At 35.1% G+C, this 20,406-nt stretch overlaps 2 long non-coding RNA genes across 2 annotated transcripts in view; both read left to right on the forward strand.

The window, feature by feature from the left end:
- The window catches only part of LOC110468107 (uncharacterized), a 148,553-nt gene that overhangs the window by 47,573 nt on the left and 80,574 nt on the right, over positions 1 to 20,406 (forward strand). The gene's annotated exons all lie outside the window — the stretch shown is intronic.
- On the forward strand, positions 12,650 to 13,704 carry LOC144248892 (uncharacterized). Its single transcript, XR_013342072.1, has 2 exons — positions 12,650 to 13,147; positions 13,304 to 13,704. It is a non-coding gene; the product is annotated as an uncharacterized LOC144248892 (long non-coding RNA).

Here is a 20,406-nt window from a genome sequence, read left to right on the forward strand (position 1 = left end):
TTGTGTCATTAGCATTTTTTATCAGGACATTTTGCTTTCTGTGCTAAGGCCAAGTGGAAATGTTAAGCAAGATTTTCCCTAGACTTATTGTTTAAGAGCATAATTGAATTTCACACAGTAGAATCCAGCTCCTTAATTTGGCCCTTAATGTTCATCTATGTAATAAGAATCTTTGAAAAAGGGATGACTGTGTTTATACACAGTAAATATGCCCACAAGATGCACACAAAAATCTATAAGCATTTTATAGGTAATATATAAACAAAAATTTGAAATTACTCCTAAATTACAGCTAATTGAAAAAAAGATGGTCATTTGGAAATAAGAAAAAAATATTAATCTTCATAAAAATTCTCAATAATAAAAATAATTAAGTTACAGGATAGATTTTATTGGGGGAAAAAACCCAAGCAAGCAAAAAAAACCAAAAACCCAGCTGCAACACCACAAAGTGGTTACAGTGTTCAATAAACCATCTGTAAAAAAATGATAGCTCTGCAATAGAACAATACTTTCTGAAAACTTTCAGCGTTCCTAAAAGCATTAAGAATTAAAATAATAAAAATATATATAGAATGTCCATTATAAATTTGCCTTCCATAGAAATCCACAGGTAAACACTGTGTATCTAAGGAAAGAATCTTGGTCATCTGGTACCATATTTACAGTGATTTTCAGTTCTGTAAATGGTCAGATATATCTGCACTGGATTATAGAATATCCAAATTTAGAAACTGAAAGCAGATGTAAAATGTGGTATTTAGAGTAGTATTTCAACCTCCTCTAGTGCTTTAAAAAGTATGGTTTGGATATTAATTGAGTTTATCAAAATAGTTCTCATGGATTTATTTCTGGTTGCTCCACTTGTTTAAATGTAACTAAAATCAAGGAAGATCATGACAGTTTTTTCCCTTGTTTCAATATGTTTTAAAACTTTTTACATTTGCTCTCTATTAAGAATCTTTCATGAAATTGGTGGCCTTTCAAAATCACCATTGGCTTCAACAGAGTAACTCTTACATGTAAAACTTTATAAATAATTGCTTCTTAGTTGCTTTCTGGAAATAAGAATGCTTCTTCTGACATTTTAAAGCAGATAGCATTTTTAAACATCCACGTTCAAACTTTAAATTTTTTGGAACTTAAAAAGGGTATCTGTATGAATAAGAATACTTGTTAGCAGATATATGATATTGCTATTAAACACATTGTCATATGCACACATCCATTTAGTGTTAAATTCTATTCCATTTCAAATAAAATTATTCATATACTTAATCTATCCCTAGGCAGATCAGAACTCTAATCTAGTTATGTATAAATGAATTTTTCCACTAATATTTTTGGGTATATATATGTGCATGTGTGTGTGTGTGTGCATGCTAGTTTTAAAGCAAACCAGTGAGAGATTCCATGTCAGAACTACAATTTAGTTTTTAAGAAAAGTTTTAAGAAAAATTTTTAAAAAGGCAGAAAATACTGGTTTAACCTGCCAGAGCCAGGATATAACCCTGTTGGTCAGGGTGGTGGTAGCAATCTGATTTAATGGTGGCTGCAGTCCTGTTGCAGTGGTTAATGTGGTTCTGTTGAAGCACTGATTCTGTAGAAGGGTCTTGTCCTCTAGGAATCTGACATAGTCACCTAAAACAATATGTATTTATTTTTTTAAGATTAAAGTTCAGTACTAATCAAAATTTCATTAAAATATGATATTTTTTGCAACTTGGCAGTTTGATTGATGTCAGGATGTTAAAAATAGACAATCCTGACTCTGTGACCCGCACCAAAATTCCCTCTGCTGAGGTCTTGATTTTTAAATATGCTGCAAAACATTTCTCTGAAGTTACCTTGAGAGGATTAGATTATTTCACAGTATTTTTATTTGCAGATTTTGATTCAAAGATGTAAACAAAATTAAAATTGCACATTTAATTTTATTACAGTAAGCAGATACTAACTGTTAAGAGATATTTGTCTAATAGTATTTTTTTTCAAAAGAAAATATTCCATCATTCTTTAGGCCTCCTTCCTTTTGTTTTAACATTGCTTATATATCATCTCCATTTCCATATATATTTTAATAACTGCTCCTCCACAATATGTGTGCATTTTCTTATAAACTCTGATGTACAGATGTTACAACTGATGTGTCTGATGAGCACACCATCCTATATTGTCTGTAGAATGTAGTAAATAAGATTATATGATCTTATCCAGAGCTGAAGAGGGAAATGTGCAGAATACCTTCCTATGATTTGTTTTTTGAACAAACACACATTTGTCTATCAAATGCTGGGTTTACCTAGATGAAAAAAGTCTCATTAGGCCTAAGTCAGACTTTGAGAACTCCCCTTATCATCTACATTTGAAAATCATAAAATCTATCTTTTGAAAGATGGCATTGGCATAATTTGGAAAACAATGTCTTAGTCTGATTATTTTCATTCTTCTTTGATATTTTCGTGCTGATTCCAAAATATCAGATATTGATATGTCAGAAGGATTTTATGTCTATAGGTAAATTTATGTTTATACTATATCTATAGATAGATTTATGTTTGTAAGGCTGTGTGTACATACAGATATGCTGCAAAAACAACCGTATTATCATGTATAATTTTTTATGTACCTATAAAATATAAAGAAATTCCTATTATCTCAGCAATCTACAATTTTGTGTAACCCACAATCACTAGTACATTGCAGTTGTTCAGTTCTCTTTAGATTGTTTGCTTTATCTGAGGCTTCTGGTATTAGTGGGATTTTTCCATGGCTGCTGAATTTAATATTAAAGCAAGTAGCACTGTGAAACAATGTCAGTATGGCCTGTGAAGGTTAATCAGGGACATTTAATTTCCATATACTATCCATAATCTGGATACTCAAAAGTAGGCATTTCTCCTTTATGTAAAGGAAAAAGGGAACTTTATTTTTTTAAATTAAATTTCAGCAGAGTGCAAACCCTGTACATCACAGTACATCACAAACACCTCCCTTTTTGTAAGATGTGCCTGTTGTGCCTGAGTGTGACTCCACACTATACCTTTCCATCAAGGAGTTGTAGACAGCAATGAGATTCCCCTCCCCCTTGTTTTCTCTACCTCAGACTGAATAAATCAGAATATCTCAGCTTTTCTTGTGCCACCTAGGACACAAGTACATTGTTCTTTTTCCAGCCTGTATCAATCCTCCTGAACAGCAGCTTGGTCCATCAGCCTGTGAATCGCTTTCACCAATTTTGTATTGTTTGCAAACTTGTTGATAATTCATCATTTTCTGTTATCCAGTTGATAATTCATAATTTTCTGTTATCCAGATGAGCAATAAAGAGAATGGACATTAAAAGCATCCTTTCAAGCTTTGAGGAATGTGACTAAGAACTTGTGGTTATCTTGACTCCATACTGCTCTTCACAAACCTTTAATCCTGGCAATTCAGCCAGTTTTCTAATTCCCATCTTTCATGCACAAATTCTATTTTGTAGACCTCCTGAGCAGGTTATTTCCTGTACAGCCTGTCCTGTACTTCCTTTCTATGTCTGTGTTAGCTCATTTCCTCTGCTCCTCAATTCCAGTTCTCCTACACTTGTCTGTAATGTCACATTTTAGAATTGACCAATCTTGGTTTATGAGCACTTTACCCCTGAAGATGGAGCAGAAACTGCATAACTAAATTTTAATCCCTTCAGTGTCATCACTTGGCTTGTATACTTCTTCAGGTATTTATATTTCATACATAAAATGTCTGTTGCCTTTTCTTATCCTTTATTTTTTAATCTTTCTTCACCCAGTTCTCTCTACATGATCTCGGAGATCCCTTACAAAAAATAATGGACACAATATGGTTACACTTTCTCCCTTTCTATCAATTTTTTCTTCTCTGCAAGTGAATCTTCATTCTCCATGTATTTTCTTTTTTCTTCCCATTGACTCATCCCATCACACTAAGGTAGAAATCTATATTTGACTACACAAATTATTCACACGAAACTTCATCTTTACTGAAAATGAAGGGATTAAAAATATTATTCCCTTAGAAATAACTGTATTAGAGGGGTTTAAAGGGAAATATTTTAATCTAGAACTGAATTTCACACTTTTTATTTACTTTCTATAATTTCTATATAAAAGTCAGCATGCATAGAGATGGACTTAATCCAATAGGGAAGAAATAATTATCTCCAGAGAATTAATAATTCTCATTTTCTTTCATATTATTATATGAAAGCAATTAAGTAACATGCTTGTCTCCCACTCCCCACCCTTCAGTCAGGAGAATTGAAGAAAAAAACTAATATTAAGGGTTGAGATAAGAACAGTACAATAATTGGAAAAAATAGTAATACTAATTAAACTCATGATAGTTGCAACAACAGCAAAAACAGTAATCTAAAGGGGAGAAATAAAAAGAAACAACATGCAAGAGAAACAAGTGCTGAAAAACGCTATTGCTCACCATTCACTTACCTTGCTTGCCATGCCCTGCTTGTCCCCAAGTGGTGAGGGTGTCATTTGGCCAACTCCCCAGTTTATATATGGGACATGAAATTCTACGGTATGGAATATCCTTTTGACCTGTTTGGGTCATGTCCTGGCCATGCTCCCTCCTCTCTTCTTGTCCATCTGCTCACTGACAGAGTAATGAAAAATGAAATGTTGTTGACATAGGGTAAAGGCTCAGCAAAAACTAAAGTCACACTGAACCCAAAATACAGCACTGTAACAGCCACTAGCAACAGCCAAATCCAGGACACATGGTTACCAAGAGATGAAATGATTTGCCTTGTGTTTCCAGTTTATTTAAAAAAAAATATACCCCAAATAACAAAACAGCCTACCAAGGCAAAAAACAAACCAAAAACCAAACCTAGGAAAAACCAAACCAAACACAAACTAACAACAAAAATTCTTAAAATACATAGACGTTTTAATTTTTAGAAATATAATTACCTAGTAATTATTTAGAAATTAAAAAAATTTTATATTGGAGCTGTGCTATCCTTGTTACCAGGTCTATCAAGGTCTAGGGGAATTTTACATTGCTAACATCAAGCTCTGAAAATGGATTCAAATAACTGAAAAACCAGAAAGAAGAGCAACATAAACCCATTGATTTCTTTATTCATAACTCATAATGTAAGTAAAAATATTAGTATATATCATGCAATACAACATTGTATAAAAACTGCAAATATCAAATTGCTTCATAAGATGTTTGATTGGTTGTTTGGTTGGTTGGTGCTGTGTATTACTATGACTTGACAATATTTTTCATTTCTGTTGTGTAAGTATAGAATATGTTGTGAATGCATAGTAGCTTCTGGAGAAAGAAAAGATCTGCGGCTATTCTGTGCTGTCAGCTGAAATTAATTAAATGGTCTTTGTTGAAAAAGAAGTAAATTATATATATGATGTATAAAGGATATGAAGTAGCCCTCTCCCCAACCTGGCTTCAGCAGGCCTGAGCTGGATTATTAAGTCTAAATTTGCACTTCAGGACAGATATAGATGAATAGAAAGGGATTAGAAAAGATTTCATGAAATTTGAATGAAAAGAGATTGAGTGAATCCCTGTTATTCAGTCTGGTATAAACATTAAAGCAACTTTCAGGACTGTAAAGAGTGCTGCAAAAAGGAAAGGAGCATTTTATTTTCCATATCTCTGCTGGACAGTGCAAAATAAAAGGAATAAATTTAAATTAAAGCAAAGCATATTCATGCTAGAAAGTATTAATAACTTTAAAACAGCTGGATCAAATGAAGATGTTTGATCAGAGACCTAGGGTCTTAAAGAACATGTAGAGGAAAAAGTGCTAGGAGTATTAAAATTGTGCTTTATTGATCTCACCATTAGTGCCCTAAAGGATTAGATATTTTCCTAAAGTCCTTTCTAATGTTATTCCTTTAAAGCTTGTTTCAAGAAACAGCATATTCAGACTCTCAAAATAAACTATTTAATATAACTGTTATTTGTTTTGGGATATTGTAACTTTTGTTTTATTAAAAGCTTAGCATTTTTTCTCTGTTCATTTATCATGAACAAATGAGTCATAATGACACTTTGAGCAACCGGCTTTGAAACCAGACATTAAAGAACTTGTGGAATTTTCTGCTGAAATTTTGATACTACAGCAGAAGACTCAAAGTGCTTCAGCTTTTTAATGGTTCTAACATGAGATTTATAAGCGAATCATTCGCTCTTAGAATCGTTAATTATCCTGAGCTGGAAGGGACCTACAGGAATATCCAGTGCCATAGCCTGACCCTCTAAGAGCAGTCTAAATCTTAAACCAAATATATGCAAGAGCATTGTTGAAATGCTTCTTGAACACCAACAGGTTTGGAACTATGATCACTTCCCTAGGGAGCCTTTTGCATTGTTTGTCCACACTCTCAACAAAGAATTTTTTCCTAAAATCCAGTCTGGACTTTCTCTGGCAGAACTTTGAGTCCCTTTTACCACACTAGAAAGATGAGATTGCCTTCCTCTCTGGGCTTGTTCTTGTGAGAGGTATCACATAAACATTAATTACCATAAGTAATATGGTATCAGAATTCAAAAGAAATTGAACTTAATGATTAGTGCTCTAAAATGGAATAATACTGACTGAAAAAATTACACAAATTGAGCTGATAAAAAACTATCTCCATTATTGTTTTTGTAAGGAGACAGCTTCCGAGTTCCTTGGAAACATAAAGCCCCTAAAACCAGACAACAGACAAACAAAACAATCTCTGTTTATTTCTGAGTTTCAGAATGTTTCTTTAAGAACTTAAATATTATTGAAAACTTTAAAGAAATGACAAAGTTTAACCTCATCTAATTTATGCAAAACAGAATCCAATTTAATGCAAGAAAAAAGTTTGTGCTTTGTCTTTATTGCTCTAGATCTATCAGTATCCATTGGTATTTTAAGAGTCTAACCTAATACAATAAAAATATTCCCAGTTTGAACTATACTGTTTCTCGTTCCCTTACATAAATAAAAAATAAAGGACATGTAAATTCAAAGTCATGCCCTTTTTAATGGAAAATATATCCCATTGGCCAGAACAGGTCCCAGACTTTCAGGGTTTTTTGCTGTTCCCACTGATGATGCTGTAACTCATACTTTCATTATTCAGAAATGCAGTTCTCAAAATATACAATTAACTACTATTACTATTAAGTAATAAATCCAACAATTTAAGCAATTTTCTACACAACTTCATCTACCCACATCTCTTTGTAAGATAGCATCAGAGGATATTTTGAAGTTGTAATACCTTAGGGAACTGGAAACAACCAATTATAGCCACTATTCTGACACACACATGTCATAATTTCCTTAGTATCTTCTGAAATGCTTTGTTGATGTTACAGGATAATCAGAGCTCCTTTCCAGCTGTATCATTAAATACTATGTGAAATTGGAAATAATGCGGGCAAAGTGCCATAAAGGCTGTTCAAGTAAATTGGTCACCTTAGTTTCAAAGGACAGAAAGTCAATATCACTGCCCTTTTCTTCTGAAGTTTTTGTTTGTTTAGTCATTCATGATGAGCAGGAGCTACATTTCCAAAGAAGTATTAACCAAAATATATTATGTGTTTCATTATTTTATTACTATTTTAAACATTGGACAGGCTTTTAGGTATTGAAAAACAAATAATCTGTTACTGCAGTTGAAAAACACACATCAGGAAAAATAAAATTCATTTAAGTTGAAACATTTATTACCAAAGTACCTCATGGTATTAACTTTTAGAAGAGGCGTCTCTGAGTGGAAGCAGTACTTATGCCTGACTAAAGATGTGCCCAGCAAGTGCAACTGCAAATTTGCCTTTCATTTTTTGCTTCTTCTGAAAGATACAGCTATTTCTGCAGGTGGTTTATCTTGTAACTTGAATGAGTGTGGCACTGTCTTTTATTCTGACTGAGAAACAATATGGAACATTGTACTTGAAAACAAAAGCATGGTTCATCACATGTAACTTAGACTGCTTATTTCCTGACACTGAATCTGTATATTTAACTTTCGCTTAATACAATCTGTATATAGAATTACAGTACAGTTAAATGTCCTATAAATATCTTATGACTTTGTTAGTTGAGAACATGTATTAAAAAACTGATCTAAATTACCACTTACCTGAGTTAATAAGTATGAAGCCTATAATTTGAAAATTTCACTCTTCCCTTATCTGTTTTTTAATTGGCTCACATTGAACTTCAGAAATTGCATTTGACCTCTTTTTTCACCCTGTGCACTCAAGCTATTTGAAATGTAGCATTCAACCAATACATTCTATTAAATCTAAGCTCTGAAAGAATCTTCAAAAAATACAAATGCATGAGTATGTGTATAAATAGCAGAAATATTAAATCATAGGTGAATTAAGAGAAGAATTCCATAGATAACTGACAAAAAATTAATTATGTATATTTAACTTAGAATAGAATTTATGAGACATTTTGCCAGTGGGTATTCCATTAGAAAATGTCACTTTGATCATACTCAACCTTCTCGAATAAATTTTTTCCCCATTTCCCAGAATATTTCAGATGGTAGATTTTTCAGTCCAAACATAATATTTTTACTAAAAGTCAGACATAACTTTTTCCATAGAAGTTTTGTCCCTTAGAGAAATAGTATGAATGGAGTACAAGTTGTTGTTGGGTATTTTTCCATTTAAATTTATATTCCAAAAGATATACCATCAATCTCATACCTATACAGACCTAGAGAAAGTGGCATCCATGAGATTCTACAGATGTCTATCTTAGAGCATTCAGCAGAACTCAGGGACCTCTTGGTCCTATAAGTTACAAGAGATGCTGTACTGTGTTTTCCATATCCTCCACCAAAACTATACCTCCTGCAGTTTAAAGCAACTTTCTCCTTTTGAACCAGTTTTTTTTCCAATTATTTAGTATTACTGGGGAAATGAAAAGTTTGAAAATCTTTAATAGCTTTCAGAAAAGAACAAAAAAAGGATGTGTAAATGCTAACCACCTCATATTTTATAGGACTCTAATCTCATTATACCACCCATGCTATTGATTCTTAGCACTACTCTGAACTATGCACTCTGATGTATTTTATCTCATCAGTTTGACCTGATGCAGCACAGATGTGCACAAAGTATACAAGGTATATGTTTTCTTAAATATTTCTGTACAGTTAAAATAAATTGCGTGTAGATTCATGCTTTATTTTAATGGAATATATAATCTACTGCTCAGAACAATGACTAAATTTTGAGGTGTTTTTGTTTCAAATTATACTTCAACTTGTTTTCAACAGTCAAAAATGCATTCTTCAGAATATATGACTATCTACATTTTATTTTCTTGCTTATTTTTAAAATAAATCTCCCGATGAGGAAATTTAAAAAAACAATTTTTATCTATTTGTATTGTAAGCAAAGGAAGAGATTTAAAGCTACAAGTAAATGCACAAAATAGAAGTAAATTCAATATATTGTAACCCTTCATATTTTCTTACAACAATTGTTGAAGTAATTGTTACAAAATTTGTTGAAGAAAATCCTTACTCCCTCAGCATTCTAAACATAGTTTTCTCCTGAGGACCTGGACTTGTCACTCATGAATTATTCAGGTTGTAAAACAAAATTTAGAGACCTATAGGAACTGCATCCAAGAAAGAGACATACTGAAGTTTTAAAATTTGTATGTGGCAGCAGCTGGGAATAGTTCTGTTAGTTTTAATGTTGTCAGGATTGCTGGTTCTAGCAATACTAATTTTTGTTATAAAACAACTAGAACAAAAATTATGGTCTTTTTGTATTTGTCTGCAATAGAAGGTCCACATGTCTCACCTTCTTAGAAAAGATTTGTGTGAACTAGAAGAAACATCATGTTTAATTAATTAATTAATTAAATAAAATCTAAAAATATATAGTTATGTGTTCATAGGACAATCTGAAATTAAACAATTAAACTTTATTTTTAATATAATTGAATATAGAGGTTATAAGAAGTATAAGTAGAGAAATATTTGTTGATTCAAATATTTGCACATGTAAAGATATAGATCTATCATATTAGTAAAAAAAAAAAGGATTATTTCCAAGTTAACTCACCACCAAAAGACTTTAGAGGAAAAACATGATTAAATGGTATCTTAACAGCATAATTTACGTATTATCATGATTTCATCAGTGTATCAGATATTAAAATCACCTCATTCATCTAATCATCAAAGAGATATTGTCCCTCTGTCTATGTTTATGCTCTGAGTGTTTGTGAGTTGCTAAGTATAGTGTTTGTCCCAGCCTGAACCACAGCTCCAGCTCAGGGTAAGACAAGGTGCAAATCAGCTTCTTATAATTTTGCATTACCCAGCTTCTCTGAAAGGAAAACCTAGAATTAACAGATCATGGCAATTTAAATGTAATTTCAATATGATTCTTAAGGTCAACTGAGATTCTGGTTGCATGAATAAATTATAACTATGAATATATAATTCAAAATGCAATACAACTAAATGCAATTTAGCAGTAGTATAAGAATGAAGGGGTGTGTCTGCATAACATTTGCAGAAAGTTGCAAGTGGTTTCTGCCTATGATGAAGCTGACTAAGTTTCTAGCAATAGCACAGCACTAAATCCAAACTAATAAATCCTTAGGATTGATGGTTCAAGTGAGTACCACGCTAATGTAGTAGTACCAGCTTCCCTTCATCTCAGAGCAGGGACAGCTTCTGCTTTCAAAAGGCAATACAGATCTGCATTGAAAGCATATTATACATGAAGGCATTGGAATAGCCTCTAACTACAGAATGAAAATGAGGCATGAAGGGAAAAGGAGGCATGAATGTATTTTGAGTGTATATATGTGTCGTGTGAAATTGTGCACACACACACAGTTTTTAAAATTAATCTCTTAGAAATAAGTAGAAGGAAACTGTTTAGGTGCATATGGCTGGTCAGAATACAATGGCATGGAACACTCCTCAGTTTCTATATTTTTGAAAGAAAATGCAATATTTCCCCCTATGCTTCTCCAATAATGTCATTTTGTGATTGATTTTCTTTCATTTTATTTTCCTTCTAAAACTAACAAAGTCAACTTTGCATTAAGAAAAATCAAGTTGTGTCCTACAAATAATGGCACTTAGAAAAGGTTAGACTTTACTGCAAATGACACCGTAACTGCTGTGAAGAAAGCTTTGTTCCACACATTAATGTGCTTGTAGAGTTAAACCAATCATGTTTCAGTACACTGAAACCCTATTCACTAGTACTAGTACCTTACCCATTTATTGCACAAAATATTGGAGTGTGAAATGAAAACCGATTCAGAAACAGAAGGAAAATGTAAAATCTAGGTCCTTAAAGGGTTAATTTATCACAATGCATATGCAAGTTAAAAGATAAGCAGGGAAGACTGAGAAAGGCAGTTATTCACCATTATAAAACACACTCAGACACCAGCTCTGCAGATATTGGCAAAGCAAGTTTTTTTGGAAATAATTAACAGTAAAAGTCACACTGTGTTGCACCATTGCAATTGGAAAACTATTGGCCTTAAAAGCTCTAGGGATTATTTGAAATGAGCAATATTGCATTTAGTTACTGTTAGAGAGCACTCAGATCTGAGTTCCTTTATTGAGCTTTTTTATGGTATATTATTTGTCCTTTCATATCACCTCAGGGTAAAAAACATTCTGTAACAAAGTAGAGAGTCTTAAAATAGATGCTTGCTTGCCAGCAAAAGCCTATCTCCATTCTCTGGTGGCTGAAAGAAGTCCCTTATTCATAAATTGTTCATAATTCATAAACCATTGTGGTTTCTCCTCTATTTATCTATGCCTACTTAGATCAGAATGAATAGAAAAATATTGGTATTTTTAAGCTATCAAAGAAGAATGAAATGAAGAAGTAATGTTAAATTGCATACATTTTCCTCAGGCTCTTTCTTTTGACCCTTTGTTGGCCACACCAATCCTTAGACCTGTGAAAACAGTCTGCTTTATTTCCCTAGAGATTGGATGCATCAATGAAAATTTCTTTCTTCACTGGTGCTGCAACTCCATTGTCAGTATTTGAAAACCAGCCCAGGACTAACAGGAGATCTGCCTCTAAGCTTTTCAACTTCAGGAAATTATGGTAAACCAGTTGAGTCAAACATTTACAGCCTGAAAAGACTAAACCTGTGCTGCAAAGGGGAACTGTAACAACCAGCCAGCAAAAAATGCCAAAACTAAGTCAAGCAATTCAGAAATAGATGGAAGCCTATCCTTGGAGCGAACAAAGTGCTCTTCTATCTGCTTGAATAATCAGATTGGATGCCTGGAATGCAGAAGACACTTATTAAGACAATAATTTACTGGATCCCTATATTTGGGTTATTACAGTATTTCTTTAAAGAAATTACTGAAATACTGAAACACAGAATTTATGCAGTTGAAGCTATGTGTCGTGGTTTGACATGGAAAGATAATTTTTCCCCGGAAGGAAGAGGTCAATTTAGATATTGACCAATTGAAAGTAGACACGCCTCTGAGAACACAGAGGGGTTGAAAGCAGAATTCCCAGGGGAACTCGCTCTCTTTGGTTCCGGTCAGCGTGCAGTGCAGACCTTCCCCCGCCCAGCCACGAGCTGGGTGGGGGAGGGGAAGCCCCCATGGCCTGAGAAAGGTAAGCCGAAAGCCCCAAGGGTGGTGAAAGGACTGGAATCGGGCTGGCCCCTGCAGATGGAAGGGTGGAAGAAATCTGGGATGTCTCCATTTTCCCCCCCCAGAGTTCCTCTCCCGAGAGGGAAAGAGAAAGCCGCAAGGAAGGAGGAGCTGGGGGAGCTCCAAGGTGCCCAGTTGTGTGGGAGTTGCTAAATGTCCGGGCATCGAGCCATCCTGGGAGTTCGGACTTTTAACCCTTCCTTGAGAAATGAAAGCTTGTGAATTTTCCTTTCCCCTCCTCGGTTTGAAAGAGAGGAAGAGGGACACCTTGGACCCTGGGATGTTGGAAGGAGGAATTCTGGATGGGAGGGGGACAAGGAGTGGCTTTTGGCTGGACTTTTCCGTGTTAGCCACAACCTGAACCAAATCTTCTCCGTCAAGAGGGACTGTGTTTTGGGAGGATGCCAGTGAGTTGAGAGACCTGCTTCAGCTGAGAAAAAGACAAAAGTGGAGTGAACAGAGAAAAGGTTAGGGGGTTTGTGGTGGCGCCCCCTTGCCCTGGAAAGGAAAAGAGAAGAGAAGAAGATCTCTGTTCTTGAGCCCTCGGCCCCAGGGGAAAATGGGGGGGGACTGTGGTCCCAAACAATGAAAAACTGAACTGTTGTTTTCTCCCCTCTTGGCAGGGCATCCTTGAAAGGAAAAATCCTAAAGGCAGTCTGACCATCCATGCATTGGTGGTGAGAGCACTGTGCATGGAAAGGAGAAGGGTCACCATGGCAAACTTTCTCCGGGCGGTGCCATGTGTGACATGGAAACACAGGATGTGGAGCTGTGTTTCTTGGGGGGTCTGTGGCACAGGAGAGACTCTGTTCCCTCGATGGACTGAGTATCGATTGTTTGGAGGGTGGAAACCTGACTGGGGTCCAGATTGTGTCTCACTGTGGTTTGTTGGATTTGGGTGGTGGGGGGGGAGGAATGTTTTGCAAGGTTTTCATTTGGATCTTTGTGTGGCTTTTTTTCCCTTCTTTAGTTTTCTCTTTTCTTTTGTAGTGGTAGTTTAATAAAGGTTTTTTCCTGTTATTAAGCTTGGGCCTGCTTTGCTCTATTCTAGATTCCACTTCACAGCATTCAAGGTAGGGATCACATTTTCATGGGGGCACTGGCATTGTGCCAGTGTCAAACCATGACACTATGTCCCTGCTATATTTTAATATTCATTATGTCTTGGAAATAATAATAGAAATTCCATGGTTTAATGGGTATTTCATGTCCAGATTCCAAAGAAGAATAACAACAAAGGCGACTTAATCAAGAATATTTAAAACATCAAAAGATGCATGTCTGTTCCTATAAAGACACACCTGACTGTGACCATAAACAGCACAGTACCTCTTGTGTGTTCCTGCCTAAAAACATTTTTTCTCTCAAAAAATAGGACAGCCTCCTCTCTATTTCTTTTAAGAATACTTTCTGTCATGTAACATCCTGGGACTCATGTTTCAACACTGTGTTAGCAAGCACCACCTGGCACTGGCTAAACTATTTCAGGAAGCATTCTAGCAGTCATGTTGCAGCTCTTCATATTTTTTCCTGGCTCCATGTACATTCCTAGTACAGACACTCTACTGAATATTTGTGAAGAAGTGGAACATATGGATTCATGACTTTATTCTATATGGAAGAAAAATAATGACTTGATTTTGTTTTCCCAGGGTTTAGTAAGTGCTTCAAGTACTGATGAACTGCGAAGTACTGTAAAGTTCTTTTACTTTTTTCTTGGGAAAAGACTGCAACGTAAGGGAAAAAAGATAATTAAGCTAAAAAAAAAAAAAAAGAAAACAAAGTATCTACAGATTTTATGTCAAGATTGATAAAGAAAAAGAATACCAAACTTGCCAATTTTACTGCCCAAGCAATCATAGTATTGATATAGTGAACAAGAGATTCTCTTTTTAATAAATGGAACACTTAAAGAACTCTGATCCTATGAAGTTGAACAGCAATTTTGGGAAGATACATTTTTAATGTAGGCCTAAAATTTCTGCCTCATCTCTCATCTCTAACCTATGATGCACTACAAAACTCTTTTGGATATCTGTGTCTTAATTATTTTGAAAAAAAACCATGTATGAATATATACACAGAATCATAGAATTATGGTTTGGGTTGGAAGGGACCTTTAAAAACATCCAGTTCCTATTCCCTTGCCATAGTTAGGAACACTTTCTTCTAGACCAGGCTGACCAAGGTCCCATCAGACTTGGTCTGGACACTGATAATGCTGGGCTTTCCACAGCATCTCAGGGTAACCTGTTCCATTGCCCCACCATCCTCACATCAAATACAGTTTATGATTTTGCATCTTTGTAATGCTGAAATTCTTTACTGTGCTGGACTTACACCCATGGTGATGTTGGTCTGGTCCTTTCCATTAGCCTGAAAAAAAATCCTAAAAGCTTCAATTTTTTGCAAGTTAAAATAAAGTTGGAAAAATCAGTACCTGAAATTTGTACTCTGTTGTGCATTTTATTTTGTCCTTTAATTTTACAGCCTTCAAAGGGTTTTCCACTAGATTTTCATAAGCAGAATTTAATTAATGTATGGTGCACAGACATGGCAACCTAGCAATGTCAATTTTCTTTACTTAAAGTACAGAAAAAAATAATATGTCTGTACATCTGACCATTAGTATTTACAAGGAGAAAAATAGAGAGAAAAAAAAAAAAAGTGGGTCAGCTGAACACAGGCAGGTAATATTATTGTTAATCGTTAATTTTTTCATGCAAATAATGCTTTGCTGAGACGTTATTCCACCAGAGGTCGCACAAAGACCGCTTAAATATCACCTGTTAGACTGGAATAAAGTTCACATTAGGAGTGAAAACACAATCAAACCTCTAAACAGCACCTTGATCCATTATAAGCAAACTATTTAAACTCCTGCAGATGAGTCACTGCTGCTTGTTTATTGTGAATGCAAGTAATACTCAAATACTTTTTAAAAAATGTATTTATAAAGCATTGAAGCACATTGGAAAAACATGTCTTGCACTTATTACATTGTCATAAATCATATGGCAAAAAATTATTTCATGTCTCATATTAGGATAAAATATGCTAATATGGGTTCCACGCTGTTTCAAGTAAAACTAGGAAAAGTCTTTTTCCTCACAGTTTTGGAGGAAGTAGATTTAAGTTTTGACACAGGCTGAAACCAGGGCCTCTTTATCCACTGCCTTCTGTAGTGATGTTGCTATTTCTGCTGTGAAAATGACAAGACAGTAGTGATGAGACCATCCTCATTTCAGGGTGGACGATGGGGTGCAAAAACCATTGTACTAGGGAGGAGAAAGGACTCATGCATTGGTATTCTGGCTTACTGGCCCCAACATAAGCAGCTTTGCAGAAAAGAACCTGGGAGTTCTTGTGGATACCAGTCTGAACATGAGCCAGAAATGTGATTTTGGAACAAAAAGTATTAATGGTGTCTTGGGCTGTATTAGGAGGATTGTTACCAGTATGTCAAGAAAAGTTATCCTTCCCCTCCACTCAGCAATAGTGGAGTCTTGTGGCCAGTTCTGAGCTCCTCAGTACAAGAGAAACATGGACATAATGGAGAGAATTCAGCACAGAGCCACAAAGGTGATTAAGGGACTGAGGCATCTTTCCTGTGAGAGAGACATTCATTCCAGGAAATAAAAAGTTCAGGGGGAATCTACCTCATCAATGTGCAGAAATACCTGAAAGGAGCTTGTAAAGAATACAGCACCAGATGATTCTCAAATGCTGTGACAGCTCCAGAGGCAATGGGACACACACTAAAACACAGGGTGTCCCCTCTGAACATCAAGACACACTTTTTTACGGTGAGGGTGAAGGAGCCTGGGCACAGATTGCCCAGGGAGGCTGAGGAGGTACTAGAAATCCATTGGGACACTATCCTAGAGAGTCTATTTGAACAGAAGGTTTGGACCGGATAACCTCCAGATATCCTGTCGAACTTCAACCATTCTGTGGTTTATCTGGTCTAACACACGTACGCTGATAAATCACAATAACTTGGCTATGGCTTTGGAAATACTAGCCTTTCTCTAGGTATGAGATAAAACAGAAAAGAACTGTGCTCAAACCTTTGATTTGTAGGGAAGATTTCCCTAATTTCTTTAAATAATAATATATAATCATAAGCAGAAATATTTATGAAAATATCAAGCTTTCACAATTTCTTCATTAGATTCCTTATAAATTAATTAATGAGAAAAAAGAGATTTAAAGCATCTTTAATATAATGCATGGTTTTGCTACAAAATTCATTACCTTCCATTAAGAGAATGAAGCAAAATAACATAAGCACTTACATGGTACATAGATCAGAAATTGCTTTCTTCAAAAGATTAATGCAGTATGTATAAGAGTTCATTAAATAGCCTGTGTGCACATGCTGTTTATTCATATATATCAACTTTCTAAATTAAGCTTTTTCCATGATACTGGTAAGTTTTATGTGCATGCAAAAGATACTTTTTGTGCTTCTGTGCATGAATATGAACATCTGTGTACTTACACATATGTATGAATCTTTAGAGTTAGACATAATTGCATTTCTTTTATTCATGTCAGATTCTACAGTTTTGTACAAAAATGACTATAAGATATACTTGAGAACTGTTTGCAATTACTTTTTTTCATAAATCTCAGAATCCTATAAGATAGACAATATTTCTGCCATAAATTATGATTGTCTGTACTAACAGTCTAGATAAAGTCTGTACCCTTTTTCATTTTAGCAACAGTTTCTATTAACATAGTCTCAAGTGCTTTCTCATAATGTGGTACCATTACATAAACCTGTGATCATTTGGTTGGCAACAGCATCTGTAATAGCATAGTATTGTCTGTCTGTGGCACTTGCTGATAAGTTTAAGGAACAGTTTATATTTGATGAACACTCTTCTAGAAATTTGCACACATAATTTGAAAAAATGTACCTGCTGTCAGTATACACAATTTTGGAATACTTGCTTCATAAAGAGGGGAGGACTGTAAGTATGAATCCTTTGGATATTAATGAACTTTATTTTGGCTAAATTGCTGTGTTTATTGATAATTCATAAAATTGGCCAACCATTTAACATAGTACATGTAACTGTCTGATACAAATATAGTGCCTTTGAATTTTGTCTTAGACTAATAAATAATTTAAAACAAATGGGATAGGACTTTTGCCTTATGCTAATAATGTTAGCACTAATAACTGAAGAATCCTAAAAACATATGTTCTTTTTGCCTTGCTTTTGCCATTTTTGATTAGCTCTGTAACAAAAAAAATTAGGTCCTTGGGTCATAAAAAATATCAAGGAGAAGTAGCAGAAAAAAGCCTGTTTCTATACTTCCTCGAGCTGATGACACACTGGATTTAAAAGAATGGCCACCTTTCCTATATGATATGTGCACAGAGGACTAAACAGCGCCTCATGCAGTGTCCAGAATCTTAATTGCCAGGCACTTCAGGGAAAGTCCCAGAAGAGGGAGGTGTTTACCCTCAAATACCGAAAGCTTTTTTTTTTTTGTCTTCTAGGATTCATTACATCACTAAGCAAAATAAAGGAATAGTGTCCTGTCTTCCTCTTTAAGATAAATAGGTGTAATTAGAAAGTGTTTTTTTTTTTTTTTAATTTGTTTTGTTTTAAAATACAGTGCTATATATTATCTCCTATTTCCTGTTCCATTTGGCTTTTCATCTACTGGATGGGAGAAAAATTGCTGCTGTCCAAAGTATGTATTTAACTGTACCACTTGTCTTCTCTTTTTATAGAGATATGACAGCTATTGAACTAATAATCACTAATAGTCAAACATGGGCACTAATGATCAAGCATGGGTGGAAGTGTTCTTTCAATCTGCATTTGGAGGAAACGGTTGAAAATATATTTTTTACGTTGACAACATATGCTTCATATTCATATTAGCCAGAAGGATATAAATACTGTCTACCAAAATTAGACTTCTGAAAATTATCAGATATAAATAGGTTTCAAATAAAGTTTTAAAACACTTTTCCAAGGACCAAGTTAATTATATGCAAAAGGCAAATGAGATAACCCAAACAATTATAGACCATTTATCCTAATATTTGTTCCAGGGATAATAATGAAGCTGATGATATTGATGTAATTTATTAACTTTTTATTAATTATTAACATGGGTTCCTTAAAAATGCTTTCAAAATGATTGACTGTTTCAATAAAAACTAGAATGTGAATGATACTGGTTTAGTGCTGAAGGTTTACATTTGCACACTTGTGTGCATGCTCCATGCCCTTTGAGAAGATGCTGATGACATGATAGTTACTCAATATTTTAAAAATTAACCAGGTATGAGGTATAAAAATCTGATTTGAAATACTGGTCATGACATTGGGGTATAAGTTACTGCACAGGTTTCAGCTGAGGTAGAGCTATTCTATACAGTGGCTGTATAGGGCTATGTTTTGGATTTGTGCTGAACACAGGGTTGATAATATAGAGACATTTTATTCACTGCTGAGCAGGGCTTACACAGAGCCAAAACCTTTTGTGGTTTTTTTGCTGCTGTGATGGCAAGGAATTGGGGGGTGCATGGGAAACGGGAGGAGGCATGGCCAGGATAGGGGGCCCAACATGACCAAAGGGATATTCCAGAGAATATGACTTACTGGGTATATCAAGAGGAAGAAGGAGAAAGAGGGTGACATTTGGAGCGATGTTGTTTGTTTTTCTAAGTCAGTGTTATCCTCAATGGGGCCCTGCTCTCCTGGAGACGGCTGAACACCTGTCTGCCCATAGGAAGCAGTGATTTGATTCCTTGCTTGCTTATGGGACCGACTTTTGCTTTCCATAGTAGAATCTCTTTGTCTCAACCCACAAGTTTTCCTGCTTTTGCCATTCTGATTCTCTCCATGATCCTACTGGTAGGGGAGTGAGCATGTGGCAGCTGCATGGACTTTTGCTGCCGGCTGGAGCTAAACTACAACTGTTGTCCAGGATCTCTATACACCAAAAAAGATGTGAGTAGATATGAAAAGACATGAAAAGATATGAGCTGCCCTTGAACCCAAGTTAAGTTGTTACTGATCTGGATTCTCATATCTAGACCAAGACATTTAGTGCACAGACTAGAGTTGCACTCCAGCTAAAATTGCCCCTTCCCTTCTCCTTAAGAAATGAATGAAATTTAGCCTTTAACATATTGACAAGTACTCTTTTTTAAGGAGTTGAGGAAGCATCCTGCATGGAAAATCAAAATCTAGCATCTACTGCTTCCTCCATCATCAAGCAATGATTGCCTGCTCATTTAAGGTTAACTTCTGGATCAAGTTTAGTACACTGTATAGTACACAAGCAAGCCCACTGTGTAGAAATGATTTCAAGATAAACAAGACAGCAAAATGTTCCCTGCTACCAAAGGAGTATCAAAATTTTACAAAAGTCACCAGAGTCAGATTCATTTTGCCTTACTATAGACATTCTGAGTATACACTGATAATTTGTTGTCTGTATCATTAGTCATTGTTTTATTATTCCTCAAAATAGAGGCTGGTACTCACCGTCTTTTTTAAAAGAAATGTCAACGAATGCTACATTACATATAAAGCCTGATTCTGTCATTGTGTGTTACCATGTCTTGAGAAGGTCTTGTCACTTGATCCTCATTGCTCTATAGAGGCAGACAGGCACACTGTGATTAGCCTACAGCTAGTGATGAAGGGTGAAAGGAGGCTTAATGGTTCATTTCTGGATTTTGATC

The sequence above is a fragment of the Lonchura striata genome, chromosome 2 (assembly GCF_046129695.1).
Source record: "Lonchura striata isolate bLonStr1 chromosome 2, bLonStr1.mat, whole genome shotgun sequence".
Classification (NCBI taxonomy): domain Eukaryota; kingdom Metazoa; phylum Chordata; class Aves; order Passeriformes; family Estrildidae; genus Lonchura; species Lonchura striata.